General features: G+C 40.8%; 1 pseudogene across 1 annotated transcript; it reads right to left on the bottom strand.

Annotated features, from left to right (window-relative positions):
* Nucleotides 1-202: 202 nt before the first annotated feature.
* On the bottom strand, nucleotides 203-5,702 carry LOC145497651 (dapdiamide synthesis protein DdaC-like; annotated as a pseudogene). Its single transcript, XR_014050704.1, has 3 exons — nucleotides 5,077-5,702; nucleotides 4,582-4,788; nucleotides 203-2,814 (listed from the first exon to the last, which is right to left on the bottom strand). The product of XR_014050704.1 is annotated as a dapdiamide synthesis protein DdaC-like (transcript).
* Between the last annotated feature and the right edge of the window lie 6,533 nt (nucleotides 5,703-12,235).

The raw sequence follows: 12,235 nt of genomic DNA, 5'->3' as shown, positions 1-12,235 counted from the left end.
CGTGTAATCGATATCTGAAATTCGGTAAAACTTAGTTTTTTATCGAGCCTCTCGAACGCCACCAAAGTAGACCAAACATTTGAAGTACGCGCGTGAACGCATTGCTCTAATCCTTGATTACCACTAGTTTATTAAATAATAACTTGCTTGTTACTCAGGCTTGCGGAAAGGCCGAGTCTGCAGCTGAATCTCTGCACTTGGTGGGTCATAGTGCCTGTCGTTTCTCGCGGAGAGCGCGAAAACTGGGACGATAATTGCAATATAACGACGGAACCGTAGTGACAAAGCTATGGCTACTGACTTAACAAGCAACCATATGATGCCCCTGTGAACACCTCAGACGTTGAAGAAATCTGGGATCAACAAAGGAAACGCAATGAATTACCTAGCATTCATCGTCCGAATGTTCTATGCTCGTGTGCTGTAAGCCACGTGACGCAGTTGGCGGGAAAGAAGAGGAGCCTGCACTCATTGTGGTCAGTTGGATGAATACCCAACGCTCCCTACCCCACCCTGCCGACTCCCCCCTACCCCCCCGAATATCTTTTCATATTTCGAGCTGATACCTTTTTTTGGTTTATTTTTTACATTTAATTTTACATATTTTTCTCATAATTATCATAATCATTCGATGTTCCGGGATGTTCCATGTTCCAGCTTTTATCGACGGCCGCTGCTTCATACATGCATGCGTTCTTATCTTATGCCTTAACCTTATCAGTGGTCTCGTCTACGGTCCACCGAAGCATGAGATGGAGAAATCCCAGCGCCTGTGCAAACTACTGTCACAAGCCTTTTGTTATTTTAAAATCAAGCGATCCGGACACACCTTATTGGCCCTGATTTGAAACTTTTATTTAAAACATATTAACAAATTATAATCCAGCAAATATTTCTGCTCGCGCGCGATTGGTCTAAACGCATCACGTGACTGAATATGCCTCAGCTAAAACTGGGGAATATCCGAGTGATATTCCCCAATTTTCAAAACTGCGCGTATTGCGAAAAAATATTCGAAGGATAATAAACACAATAGTCTTCATTTGGCGCGAAAATATGCTCGGATATTTGTCCTTGGACATTATCTGCTCCCCAGGGCTCACAGGTTTTCTCGAGCTACCCTCTGGGAAAACTGTTCCCTTGTTGGAACAGATAATGTCCATGGACAAATATTCGAGCATCTTTTCACGCCAAATGGAGGCTATTGTTTATTTATCACTAGACAAACCCCAAGTTATTTGGCTTGTCTATTTCCGGACCACTCAAAAGTTAGTTCTCTGTGCCCTTCAAATCTCTAAATCCCCGTAGTATCTACAGTAACATCTGAGAAACACGAATTCCCTATGCTGCAACTTATTTAAAACATTTTTCAACTTGTCAGTTTTTTTTTTCGTCTTAACTTCTAAATTTGTCAGCGCATTGAAGTTTTAGAATGCCCCATAGAACTTAACTTATTATAATTAAGTTATCCTATGTTACGGACGACTTGTTATATATCACGGCATCCTGTTTTATCGCACGAAAAAATCCATGTGTTGTAGTTATAGAAAATCAAAGTCACTTGAGCGATATTTAACAATTATTCTTTGAGCGCGCGTTGGATATGAGATGGTAAATAGCCAACGAGGCCCGTAGGACCGAGTTGGCTATAACCAATTTCATATCCAACAAGCGCGAATGGAAAAATTGCTTTATGAAATACAGTACGCCTATATACTTGGAAATTATAGCTTAAAAAACCCAGGTCACTCATATCATTTCAGTCTAAGTCCTTTTTTGGAAGGCAAATGTCAGAGAAAGTAGCTTACAAGCAAGGAAAGGCCGTTGTCCCGACTGATTACCATGGCGTCTTCGGTGCGCAACGACACTTCAGATCAGCAGCAGATACAAATGGTACAATTTACACGGTACTACTTTAGGTACAAACTCTTTTAAGAAACCACTCGACGGCCTACAGACCCCCGGTCGGGCATCTAATAACACAGACAGACGTAAAAAGTAGGAACCTTTTTTTATGCGAGGTTAGGAAATCACACCAACAGTATTATTTTGTAATGTTTTCTCTCAAGTGTCATTGCCCGAATCATGAGCGTTTTTTCCCGAAAAATTACGTAATTTCCGTAGCTGGGGGAGGGGGGCTGCAGCCTCCCTCGCCCGCCTCCCTCCCCCCCCCCCCCAGCTCGTAAGCCTATGATTAGTATAGAAAATCGGTTTGTTCGAGAAACAATTAGGGATTAATTGTACGCGTCAACCGATTAGTAATTTTCAGGAGTGGCTGTGTTACACACATATTTTCTTTGTCACCCATACATGGTACTATTTACAGTATGTAATGAACTACCACCAGGTCTCACGCGGCCCTTAAAACTTCATTATTGCAATATCAACAAGCTTTCCCTGTCTGTTAATTGTTCACTATGCAGTCATGTAAACTAAAAGTTTTCTCTCCCCTTTGAATCCCAGTCTGCCGTGCTGAACAGCCAAGTTATCCAACACCAACAAATCACCCTTCTTCCATTTAAACCCAACTGCGCCTGTCCATGTGGTAGCCAATATGTGTTGCAGTACTGCAGGCTCGATATCGCTGCCTTCCCCATAATAAGTATGAGAAGGCTGTTTGTGATCGGGGATTTCAGTTCCCCCAGGAAACAACCGGTAGTACATGCAATGGAGACTTGTTGCCTGATTGAACCAGATTTTCTCCCCCGTCTCCGGGTGTTGTATACAGGCGGGCCTGTTATGCCAAAGGTATAAATCCCCGCTGGGATCCCATGTGACTTTGCTGCCTGGCTCTGTCACTCCCTCTTCCACGACCTGTAATGAGGGGAATAAAAAAAATAGAGTAAATTTTTGACAATTGTGGTGAATACACTTAGCTTCAACATACGTATGTTCCAACATACTTCAATGGGCGCCTAGCTAGTTTTTAGACATGCCACTCAAGCAGGCCAGGCGGTGTTGGACACGACTCGCTCATTTTCAAGTGATCGCCGAACGGCAAACATGTCAGTGTGCAGAAATGATAAGGGAATATGAAGGTTGCTCGCTTCCAATGCTGAAAGAAATCTTGGAAGACATCCGTATTAAATCTTCCGCAGGCCGCCATCTTCAGTGCTGAGCACCTGATTTAGGAATCGAAGCTTCGCAGTACGTCGAGTCTCTAAGGTTGAACTGAAAATTACTATTTCTGCTTCTGACATTTCGGCTGTTTCTTTTTAAGGTATGTGAAGTTATGCATGAAGTACATCGGTGTACTTCTGGCCCTGTCTTGGTGCTCGATATAGATTTTCGTTCGAGGTCAAAAGAGCTGAGAAGTAAAACTTCTAAAGAAACTGGGAGAATAATTCGAAAACAAAGCAATGGTTTGTCCTTGAAACTTGTGTAAGGCTTGATTAGTCGAGTTTCGCTCGCTGTATTTTCTAATCAAAAGGAATCATGAAGAGCTTGCCAATAAAGAGATGGTAAACTCTGATTATTTTATTGCGGAAGAAGAGCATGATTGATGGAAATGTTGTAAAATAATATTTGTACCAGTCCCCCATACCAAGTCATACTTTCAGTAAATTTTTGTTTACTTACAAATCTAAAATTAATGTACTGTACACAGTTATATATAGTCGACAATGTAATATACACGATTTTGGTCTTGCTCAACTTCCTTGAATGATCTACTGATGAATTCCCCCTATAGACGTTCCGCCACTGGCAAATTTATTCAAACTGGTGAGGGTAAGAAATTTCTCTTCGCCTAGTGCTGTTATTAGATGTAACTTGTATTTGCTCCGAGTGTCCTTTCTTGGGATATCGGAAAATGTGATATGGCTGAAAGGAGAGAAGGCCCACAAAACGAATGTTTTGACCAAATGACGTACCTCAAAAGATGTACCTTTTACAAAAAGCAATACATAGATTTAGCCAAGCCTAAAAGCGGAGCTCCTGATTACAATGGTCAACTGGGAAGCGGTCAACTTTAACCTCGATGAACTGAACCTGAACCCGTGACATGGTGATACGATAACATGGATGTCCAATATCAAAGATGTATGTAATAATGTGCTAATTTATGTATAAAATGTACAAGAATGCACGTACAAGAATGTGCATGAGTGAATAAGAGCATGAATAAGTATGTCGTAATTTATGCGTCCTTAGTCAGTTGCATGATGTAACGCGACGGTTAGGATCTCTTTAGCATTAAAGCGTTTCTTCTTCAAATGCTCTTGTCGTGTTTTTAAAGATCAGTTAAAACAATGTACGCCGTAAACAAAGACTGCATGCCTCGGTCGAACTATTAGCTGGGGTATGGCCCCTGCGTTGCGCGACGTCGACGTCATCGTGCGGCGCACGCGCCCGCGATACATGCCACGTGCCATGTTGACCATGCAAAAAGAGTTGCATGGTTTTCTATTTCTATGCATGCATGTGGTTCTGTTCCTATAGTTATGACGCTCCGCCTTGCAGCCCTTCGGGCCGCCGGAGCTCCGCTATTTAAGGATATCATCGTGCAAAGCTTAGGAAAACACAAAATAGAGAAAACATGGGGAGGGTAGGAGGTGAACGTGAAAACATGCAACTGCTTACCTCTCTGTCGTCCGTGTTATACACTTGTTGCCAATTCAAGTACTTTTTATTGGATTTGTCTGGCAAGTATCTGACGTAGCGCACTTGTCTCTCTTCAAACTTTCGCACAACTTCGGGGTCCAGTTTGGAGAGGAGTTCGCTGTTTTTAACCAGAGATGTTTCACCGCCACAGCCATCTGCAGGTTCTTTCAGGCAAAAAAAGAAAAGCTGTAGGGGAAGAGAGAGTGCTAACAATTAGTTAAAGGCCGGCCAATTAACGTCACTTGCAATCGATATCGCTTCCATTATAAATCCCCCCGCCTTCTAATGTGTTTAAGTTCTATCAACAAGAGAGTATGAAGGGCTATTCCTTTGTTATCCCTTGAGTATAACACGGCTCTTTCTTTGGGATCTTTTACACATAAAGAGCATTCTATTTTGCACCATAGGATAATTTATTGGTCATGACTCCTGCATTCTCAATTCGTGTACTCTATACTTAATCAAACTGTTAACCTTGGAGGGGTAGACCTCAGTGTATGACATTTCGTTGTGTGGATCGATAGTCACATCATCTGGATCATCGTTAGCGGTTTAAGTTCCTACACTTTTGTCAATTTGTTGTCGGAACGCTGTACCACCCTCGTAAGTTATTCCTTTCCAAGGAATTTCTTTTGCAATAGTTGAAAAGTCTTGTGCAGTTTCAGCTGGAAGATCGCGGAACAAAATGGCGGGATGCTGTGCGTGGTTTTCCTCTACGTACTCCATACATTTAGTGGTCAGTTCGGCGAGGGAGGCCTGGTGCGGATTAATAACTCGCACGCCATGTGGGAATGATTGTCTTGGTTCTCCTAGGAATTCTGGGAAACCTTGACCCGTTGAACCAACAGTGAACGGCCTGTCCTTGAGCCTCGACTTGAATTTAGTGACCAGTTCCTCTCTGGGTAGTGGATGAAAAATTCTCTTTGTTGTTGGATTTTCCTGACTTTGCTGGGTTGAATGACTGCAAATAACATTTTTGACATAGGCCTTTCTGGCTCCGGGAATACTGCACCTAGGAAGTCTCGAGATAGATGTGCGAAGCCGCAGAAGCCGAGCTGCCATATTCTGTTAAGGGAGATAAATGATATAGAGGATATTACACGATGGCGAGAAGATATCAATTTTATGTTCGAGTGGCAAGAAAAATATCTCACGAATAAGCGCAGCCAACGAGTGAGATATTGTTCTTGCCAGGAGAAGATTATGAAGATTTCCGAAGATTACCGAAGATTACCGAAGATTGCCGAAGACTGTCGAGGAAGACCCGAAGATGTTTTGATCATACACCAACGAATTTAAGTTCAATTTAAGAGACAAACTCGATATCTTCACCAGTGAGAATATGGAAAATACGCCACTCGAGTCCCGGATGTAGTTTCGTATGAATTTTACGAGTGGTGTATTTTCCAGTAAAACACTCGTGTCCATGTAATAAATAGGAATTACGTTTAAAGCACGACCATTCATATTTCAAGTTTGAACAAGCTCAATTCCATAAAAATTAAATGTTATTGATATAGATTTAAGACTTTCGCTCTTTTCTGTTATCACGATATTCCAAATGAAAACTTGATAAGACTTGATAATAGACATCTTTTTGACTGACGGATAATGCTCGGGATAACTGTACGCTTAATTAAAGTCAACTCATTTGAGCATAGATAGCCCCAGCATGTGAGCGAAGCGAAGGTTGGAGTCCCTCTAAGGACCGGGTTCGCTTTCAGCGGCGAAAAGTCTCGTCAAATTTACGCCACTGTGATTTTTCCACCAGAAACGGCTTTGCAGATAAATTGGCTACCTTTTCCATTTTTCTCGTCTCTGAATTCCGATATTAGAGGCTGCAAATCGCCGATAAAGTGCACTATTCAACGACGTGGCAACCCGTGGCCGGACCTCATCAGCAACGGAATAATCCACCCGTCAACGACAATTTGAAATCCAAATACAGTGACAGTCGGCTAGACTACACTTAACAGCGACAAAAGTACTTTCCATACAATCTCTTACAATGAAGGTCATGTTCAATTGTTTTAAAACTACGCTCCGTACAATTTTAAAATTAGGACTGTATGTCGATAATATGACACATACCGAGCTTGGGCTACCTGTTATTCGAGCGTGACGGCTTGTCACAACGTAAATATTCTGTGTACGGCTCCCCGCTTTACTCTTAAAATAGCCTGCGAGCAGGCTCACCTTAGAGCAGTTACCCGCCGAGAGCGCGGGCGAAGCGATCTGACAGAGATAAGTCTCATGTGAAGACTTAAGACTAGACCGAGGATGGATATCACTATTTAACACTGCTTTATTCCTCAGACAATTCAGAATGCCAAAATAATGTGTACTGTGCAATTCGGGGGACCTAGATTTCAATAGAACCATTTATCCGACCACGTAAACAAACTGTAGCGCCGATAGGTTTCCCGAGTGAACTGGACATCGAATCAAGTTTAACGACTATCTTTACTGATCCAATACGTTAAAACTGAAAGGCAAATAGAATCACTGTACTACATGGTAAACTAAATCCGATCTGAATAGACAACGAAGAATTGTTGCTAAAAATTAACTTACATAACAACAGAGATTGATCACCTGTGGAAGCATAAACTACGTTCCTTGCATACAAACGATAAACAAAGCCTATAAGGCGACGATAACTGGATAACAATATTGTTACATACCTCTATCCCTATTCTGGGGCGAACATCGTGAAAATGAAGAGCGAGTGTTATCGAACGAACTAAAGCACGCACGCTGCTCTTACGCTTCGGTGCATAACAATTATGACGTCGCCGGATGTAACGAAAGGGTAACACGAGAGCAGAGCGGTTGTGGACAAAACGTGGGGTAGGCTATGGCCCAGGCCAATGGCCTAGGCCATGGCCTACACCATGGCCTACACCATGGCCTACACCATGGCCTACCCCACGTTTTGTCCGCACCCGAGCAGAGCTCGAAATTTCACTGATATATTTGGTGTATTTGGCACGTCTATTTACGTCATTTACACTCGCAAACTACAGACCACAGATGACCTCCTGGAAATGAGGGTATTCCAATTAACACAAAGTAGGAATCGATGCTAAAATTCATCCTCCACAATGGCCACCTTGGGGACAGAGAGAAAGATGGCCGTTATGGGGAGGTGCTTTTTCGGGGTGTAACATTTCTTAGAAATTGCTTATTTTAGCATATAAACTGTACTTCACACAATCAACTTCTAATTGTTTGTATGAGTCTTATCAAAGCTCCTCATTGCGATTGATAACTACAGTGCGTTCTATATCTTTCAATAAACAGTCGAACAGGAATGAAGTGACTTTCAAGAACATGAGTGCAGTTGAGATTTAATGTAATTGTGGATGATAATTAGTTTTTCTCACACAGATGATCTCATTTATGATGAAAGAGGAATCAAAACGTTTTTAAACCAACTCGTGATATTTGAAACGAACATGTTTCATGTGATACATATTACAAGGGAGGTCAAAAAGATTTTGAGGCGTTTGTATCTTGTGTGACACAGCATAGATTATACAACAACCATTAATTTACTAATAATCATTAAGCTCATTAGATAGAACACTTGAGATTATTATTAGCTGCTATGATCGTTACTGCTGATAAAGTAATGAGGCTAGCAAAAAAGCCTGGATGTGTTATTAAACAGCACTATATCTACTTGGAACAGACATAGTTCCCATATTGTCTTACCTCCCATCATTAGATTGGGTTGGGTAGGTGGTTCTTGGTTTAAAACCAAAACTGAGAATTTCAGATTTTATTAAGACAGCATCAGCGGCAAAACTGTTGTCATTGCAATAGCACTAACGGTGTCATTTTGTTTCTTTTGTGATGTACATTTGTGGTGCCAAGTTTCAAGAAAACTGCTTCAATATTCCTAGAGATATTGTTTATTCAGTATTTTACCATTTTTAGTTGCAAACAATATGACGTCATCGCTGACCTAATTTGCATAATAGAAAAACTTCAATATCTCTAAAACGAAAAAAGATATTTCAAAAAGAAAAACGCCATCCTTCTGTATTTTGAAAAGCCTTTCAAATAAGCAAAAATTATTTTCATGTCATCTGCACTTTGTTTCACATGGAACTGGCTAGCTCAAAAGACCACCACAAACCGCATAATATCAAGCCAAGGTTTAATAATTATTCGATCTAAAAGAAATACATTTATAATTCGCAATCAGAACAAACACAAATATATCTTTATCTCGAAGCTAAATTCAGAAGGCTTGCATTTCAACTTACTTCTGTGGCGGGTAGTTACAACAGTCGCACTTTACGGGTTAGCACTGAGTCTCTAGCAGATTCTCCAGGTGAGCGGGTTTAACAAACAGATTCTCCAGGTAAGCGGGTTTAAGAGACAGACTAAAACAACTTCTTTCTCACTTCGATTCTACTGAGAAACTGGTTTGAAACACAATAACCTAACGCCTTTAAATCAATGTGTATAATTTATGTCAATCACGATTCTTGTCATCAAATAAATCTGACAATTAAGAGGCAACGCCTTCTTGATCAACGAAACACACTTTAAGGACGTTCGCGCGAATTGTTTCTGCGCATCCTTTCTGCGCTCGCAAATTCACACGCCACGCCATGCATGAGAGCGCACGCTAAGTAATAAAATGAACAGTGATAGGGCAGATGGCCACTGCTATAGCTTTGCCTGGATTTAACGATCTTGGACGTTCGGTGACCCCTGCTTTTCTTTCCAGAAACAGATTTTATGTACAATTATCTCCAAATTGTCCAAAAATAAACAAAAAATCGATGTGGGAAGTTTAAAAAATTCAAGATTTCTGTCCACGTGACATCGAACCCTGCCATCTTGTGGCTGCAAGGCGCGTGAAACTATGGTCGCCAAATGCGAACTTGTTCTTTAAGGAACCTCACCAGTTGACTAAATTCACTTAATAGGTCCACGTAAACAATGTTTGGCAGAGAACATTTCGCTTCAAAGACCTAATTGCAATATTTTTGGGCTTACAGACACTGTGGCCTTATTCGCCAACGAAGTCCATTTTTTTTCAGATTTAGTGCTCTTCCGGGCATGTTCTCTCCAAAATGCAGTGGCTAAGCCCCCAGTTTGATATGTTTATCTTTGTATGCAAACTGAATAATTTTGAATTAAAGGGACAAATTAAATTAGACAAGAGTGGTAAGGTTTAAAAGTATTGTCATTAATTGAATTTTAATCTCAAGTAAGTTTCATTAAGCTGGCCTTTTGAGCTTATCCATTTGGCGCATGTAATTCAACATGTTTAGTTTATTAACCAGATAAACCCGAGACCAAATCATTCATGCGAAAATCCTCTTCTTCTCTGGGTTGGTCGAGTGCAGTGGCTCTCAGCACTGAGCCTTTCCACGGCGGAATGTAGCACACTCTTCATTTAGTAAAAATTACATCGCGTGCATCTGAGTCTTCTCCACACTACGCCGGAGGAATTTGGAAACGGAGGTTTCACTCTGAAAACGCATCAAATATTTTCCGTCCACACTACGCCGGAAAAATTTGAAAACGCAACAATTACCGGTCATTTTGGATTTGTGTTTGAGGAAAACTCGGTCAGGGAAATCACGTGATTATCGTGACGTCATCGTTTTCAAAAAGCTTTTTTTCTGTCCACACGAAAACGAAAAGCCGGCGTTTTCAAATTCTTCTAGTCTGAAGAGCGCTTTCGAAAAACTCCCGGTTTTCGGATTAGTATGGACGGTCGGCCCAACCGTAGAAATAAAGCTGCGTTTTTTAATTTATCCGGCTTATTGAGGGCGCTGCTTAAGCCGAATAGTTACTACACACAAGGGGTACGTACTCGTGACGTCATAATGACGTACTTCTTACTCGATACTAATAGTTGTTAACAGTAGCCATAATGGCTCCTGTTGTTAATTGTTAGTACTGAAAATGACAGAGTTATGTGTCACGATTTCTCTGTCCAAACAAAGATCAGCAGTTGTTTACGTAAAACAAACGCTTGAGTAGTCGACTATACATCCTCTATCAACAACATCTAGTCTATCCATTGGATCCCTGGAATTGCGTAACAATCCAGGGACGCGAGAGATAGACTCAATAAAATTTTAATCTCTTGTGATAAAGGTTTAACTTAAGTAACAAAAAAGAGGAAACTAAAGATTTGACGCAACACACATTGACTTTTCTTCCAATTAATCTGCACTAGCTTCACTTCTTTCCACCACATTTAAATAACAAAATATGAATTACGTAAATGAAGTCCGATTAGAATACCAGATTAAACCGGATCAAAACAACTTAGCCCAAAGGCTTCCTTGCATTTCTTTGTCAGTTAAAGAGGAAATGATGACCGTTTGAGAAGCAGGCGTTGTGTTTTGGTTACGCGATTTCAACTCGTTACTTTGCCATAATGATCAGGCAAAGACGATTTCTGATTCTTGAAGGCAACGTTCCCTGTTCATGATCTTCTTCCTTGTCACCTGTCCACACAAAGCATTGTTATTGAAATGAACCGTTGAAATAGAGCATGTTTTGTTAGTTTCAGTACAGTTAATGTTAATTTTACTGCTTCATGCTCCACTATCTTTAGGTCACTAGGTATATAGGTCAGTGTACTCTACATGAAGTGCATGCCAACTCACTGAGGGCATATATCAAAAGCTATCACAAAAAAATTCACTTGCTTTACTGTTAATTACGACACTTTTCTCATTCTGTTTTCGGCTAAGACCTTTGATAACCTTCTTTTATTACTTTGTAGATGATATCAAATACAATTGGCTTGATCAGCTGATTTATTAAAACGAAAAACTACTCTGATAAGACTTAAATATCAAACTGCCAGCCGGCTTTAGGTTTCTCTTGTTCAATACTTTTACTCTTGAATAAACCAAAACTTCCCTTTAAAGCCAATTTTGAATAAAACTCGTTTGTGTTGAATTAAAAAGAGGTTCTCGGGCATCACGAAATAATTTTTTTTCTAACTGGTAACGAGTTCCTAAAGGTACAGATGCACCGTTTGACCTTGCCGCCTGTATTGTTCGCGTGACTGTCCTTTGATGTCAAAGAAAATATTTACCGTGTGTTCTGCTAATAACTGCCTTCTTCTCCATTGCAACGTTTTACGAACCACATACACAAGGCAGGTAAATACTCGGAGTTTGTGCTAAGGGAACAGGGAGTTTGAGAAAACCACGACGGCAACGGCAACGGCAACGTCGCTAAACAAAAGGTTTACAAAGGCTGTGCACGTGCGTTATAACTCTTGGTACATTTCTTTGCCGTCCTCTGCAAAACAACAACGTAAAATGACCAAATTCTACGTTGTCTGGAGAACGTGTCGGCTAATGTTTTAAATTTTATTTCGAAGTTATCGATATGTCCTAGATTCAGTTGCGTGCTTTGACAGTGATAAAAAAAAGTAAATGACTTAAGGGTACCGCGAGATTCGTAGGTAAAATATAACATTATTTCCCGGCGTGGTCTCTTAAGCACCCTAATGAAGAAGACAGTTCTCTTAGTGTTTTTGTCTTCGATGTGCTACTTAAAACGCGGAGCTAATATTGGAAGAAATGTAGCGCAGGTTGTAGGGAGAATTACAGGGCTAACATTTTTCCTACAGTTAAAC

This window comes from Orbicella franksi, chromosome 9 (assembly GCF_964199315.1).
Source record: "Orbicella franksi chromosome 9, jaOrbFran1.1, whole genome shotgun sequence".
Classification (NCBI taxonomy): Eukaryota; Metazoa; Cnidaria; class Anthozoa; order Scleractinia; family Merulinidae; genus Orbicella; species Orbicella franksi.
This window is presented reverse-complemented; position numbering and strand designations above follow the sequence as displayed.